This window comes from Ruditapes philippinarum, unplaced genomic scaffold, assembly GCF_026571515.1.
Source record: "Ruditapes philippinarum isolate M1 unplaced genomic scaffold, ASM2657151v2 ctg4772_1_1_1_1, whole genome shotgun sequence".
Lineage (NCBI taxonomy): Eukaryota > Metazoa > Mollusca > Bivalvia > Venerida > Veneridae > Ruditapes > Ruditapes philippinarum.
In genome coordinates, this window is record NW_026861813.1 from 11457 (window position 1) to 15764 (window position 4308).

Sequence of the window (4308 nt, forward strand, 5' to 3'; positions counted from 1 at the left end):
AACGCTGGTGAAACAGAAAAATTGTAGACCGTATACACCAAAACGGTTGCGCTTTGTTTGTACGATAGACAAGACTGAATCTGTGCTAAATCTAACCAGCGGTTATTTCTTTGTAGATCCATTGCCAAGTCTTCAGTAGTGTTTGAAATTTAGCACCTTCTACAGAGGAAAAGTGTGTATATGCAATTTCTATGTGAGCTTTTACGATTTCTAAAACTGACCATTGGCATAGTTTAATATTCATTTTCATAAGATTTTAATTGCTCATTTGTGCCTCACATTTCTAGTAAGTTATGAAAAACAAGTTAATAATTAACAGTTAAATTTTTTTTAATAATTTTATTTCATAAAGTAACCATGAATTGGTCCAATTTGTTTTCCGTTGTGATCTTATCACAATTAGCCAAAAGTGTTACTTTTGATTTTTCGGGTACTGTCTTTATTATGGATAAACTTCATTATAATGCAATCATTTTTCATAACTTTGGTCCCGAAATGACCGGATAGCATTCGGTTTTATGAAACTGTGAACAAATATTTAAAAGAAATATATTTTCCTTGTTAAAATGCAATTATCCCGACCGTGCGTTTTCATTGTCCTTAAGTATATTTGTGCACGGACTTCAATCGTATATTTAATGATTTCAACAAAGAGAGAAAATCTTTTTAAAGGGCTAAAAATCCTACCATAAACATCTATCAAATATGTCTTTATCAATCTCATTTTTTTAAAATTAAGGGTTATCAAATTATGCAATTTAAAAAAAAATAAACGACCAACTATAAATTATCAAAACTGAACAGAACCTTTTTTATTTGTATATAGTAAATCATTATATTCCATACAATTTCAAAGCACATAATTAAAATTCAATAGTTAGAAACTACAATTAATATCGATTGTCAGTGGAAGTTATTTAACACGGCAAAATATTAAGAAGGAACAATTCAATTCCTTGTCTAAAAACTAGAGACGCATGTGTCTGCACTTTTAGATGTTTACGTAAAAAGTTCTTTACTTAGCAACTTTGGTTAAAGGTCATAAATCAAGTCATATTGACAATTGTAACGTCATACAATCACAACAACAATTCTACAATTCCAACTTGTTAAAGTGACTTCTATATAAGTACATTAAAGTGCACATTGTTTTAAACTTTTTAAATTTTACATGTATACTATTTGAATGTCATTTTTATATAAGATAGACGTACTTTCTTACAGAATAAAAGAAACATTAAAAATAAGCAGAAATTATAAATGTTAATGATTTTCATATCATTTCTGCAGAAAAAAACTAAAGAAGGTAAATTAATTTAATGCACTGAACAATTAATCCAACGTCCTTATATCAAATCTTTCAATTAATGTCTTTTTAAGTTATATATCAAGGGCTAATCAAGTTCAAATTACAGTATATATAATATGTACCAACATTACATATAAGAAAATATAACAAAACTGATTTGCCTCTCTAAACAAAATGCAACCGGCGAAAAGTCATAGCTGTTATCCCAGTAACACATACCGAAGTTAGGGCTTGACCATGGCATAGTTTTAAAGAATGCTACATAACAATGTCATTTTCGATAAGTTAATTAGTGTAAATAATTAAAAAAAACTATTTTACTGTCCACTCTTTTTTTAAAAAAATTAAACCCCGAACGATATTTATAGAAATGCCTGTGGATTCAAAATTTAAGCATCGGTGGACTTAATGTCACTTAAAGCAAATTGTTGATAAAAGCTTTCACATGTACATCAATCTTGTTAAAGTAATGTTGAATATCTAAAGATCTTTACTCTTTGATGAAATAGCAGTGAAATGGACTTGGACGTCCTAGCTGGCCATTTATCAGGCACATGAGACATAAATTAAATTTTAATGAATTTCCATCGAATTGATATATTTATCGGCGAAACATTTTGTTAGTCCCAATTTTGGAAATGATTTTTTTCTTTATTGTCAATAAAGGGTTGTTAAATAATATGCTTTAATGAACAACAAACTTCCTATTTCTTAACGTGTAAACAGCTTGTATTCCGTAACATTACAAGAGTCTTCTAAAAATTATTTCCATTATTTTCTATTTGGAAAATTATCATCGTCTAATGACAAGCAAACTTGGGTCTTTCAGAAAAAACAGTCTTGCGCCTTCAAGTTCTTTGATGCTACAAGTACATGGTTGTTATCGTATATCTTATGGGAATATATTTCTAGAAAGCAATTTCTACATTAATCAAGCAAATAGTTGTCATAGAGCTAAGGTTGTCGCAAAATTATTTGCAACATTATTCGTAAGTACCGGAATTGGTTTTAATAAACGTAATTTACATGCTATACCAGTCTACTGAGCAGTATAGTTAATTGTATCATAGTGCGGGGACCTTTCTGATGAAAATGTATCAAGAGTTAAATCGTATACAATTGCATGCACAGTTAGTTAAATGGAGTGCAGCACTCAAAAGCATACCCATTAATTGGCACATTTTTGCTGGGGTTTACGTATTGTGACGGCAGAGAAAGGGCAAACGACAGAAATATCATATTCATATGTTCGTTCATTTGTTACTTTTTTCTTGGCAACAGGGAATGTGATTTTATGTTTGATTATGATACAAAAGAGAAAGAACATCTAAACACTCGGCAATCTGATTAATACTCAGATATATAGCCTCGTGTTTTGATGCTCTTTTTATTACATATGTTGTTTGGATTTTTCTATTTTATACTAGTACCGACTACAAAGTACCAAGTCTGGTTTTTATAAATTGTAACATTTATACGTACCTGGCATGTATAAGTACGAAGCGTAACATTTGGACATGTTTTGCTCCAACCTTACACAGTAAAGTTGTTTTTTGTATACCAAAACGACTTGATGCGAAAAGAATGTAATATTTTTTATTCCGTGTAGATCATTTTTTAAACTAAATTTATAATTATATACGTGACAGACTTAAGAATTTAGCAAAGTTCGTAAAAAACCTTGGACAGTAACATATTATGCCATAAAATAAGTGTGATGTTTTTGACCATTCCCTTCTTTAAAAAGATTTTACTTGTTAGGACTGCCTTTATGTTGTTATAATAGCAGCAAGGGTGTAAGGCTGTCTTGCAGAATTGACATCTACGTTTCTTTAGCCTCTTGGGCGCTGAAAATACTTTGCGCAGCGTTGCGTCATGTTGTTCTTTTGTTGTGCTTTATGCAAATATATCATCAATGTTAAGTGTGTCTTGAAGCTTATGTTATGTTACGCGTTGATTTATTTTGAATCACAAGATATTTCAAATATGTGTCGACAATGGTGATACCATTGTTAAATATATCCTGACAAATGCTGTTTTATTGTTGGTTTAGCTATATATGAAGATACATCATGTAAAGATCTACTTCAGTGAAGAACTAGGCACCACTTAGTGTTTCGTCAATGTTTGGCATGGACAACGTTTAGGTTCATCGTGCTGTATTTGTACGCACGTCTTTTGTCTTCATTGCTTTTAAGGAATAATTATCAGGGGTGACACCCATGATATATTAACTTTTAAGTTTTAAATGGTATTCGGCGGTTTGGCTTTGCAATGGTCTAAACATCTTTGTTGTTATGCAAAGGGAAGGAACTGTTACACGGAGGATGGAGTTGTTTTGATATCTTGTCGGGAGTTTTCCTGATAACTGTCATTGAGTTCTTGGACAACGTTAAGGATTTCGTCGGAAAACCTTGAGTGTACCGAACAAACACTCATCAAAAATGGTAATATCTATCTTAAAATTATTAGAAAATTGGGTCAGGATGCTCAAGCTGTTAAGCTGGTAGATGTGATAGGTGATGCGATAGTCTCTAGACATAGGTTGCATACCCTTGCATCTGAATTTGAACCAGTGCATGAGAGGGTAAGAGTATTTGACAGTAGTAAGAGATAAGTCTTCAGTGAATTAATTAGATCTGAAGAAGGTTTCTGTGTTTGTTGGTGATTGTTAGATACAATGTGTTGGTTGATTCTCCTATAGGTGCTACTGGTAACAATTTATTCTGCTGAATCCTTACTGAATTCCATAACGCAGAGGGTTGGTTGCATTGATAAGCTTTTAGTGCTCTTTCAGCAGTTAGGTAAATTCCAAGTTAGTCGTAGTTGGCTGCTCACTTGATAGTACTAGAGCAGGATCTAAAGACAGTATTGGTAAGAATAAATGAAGTTACTCAAAAACATTGAGTGCTGGATTTGATGATAGAAAGGTCTAATATTTGGCATCCAGCATTTCCAAATAGGATGGGGAGGAGTGGTCAATGTCCAAAATTTGGTGG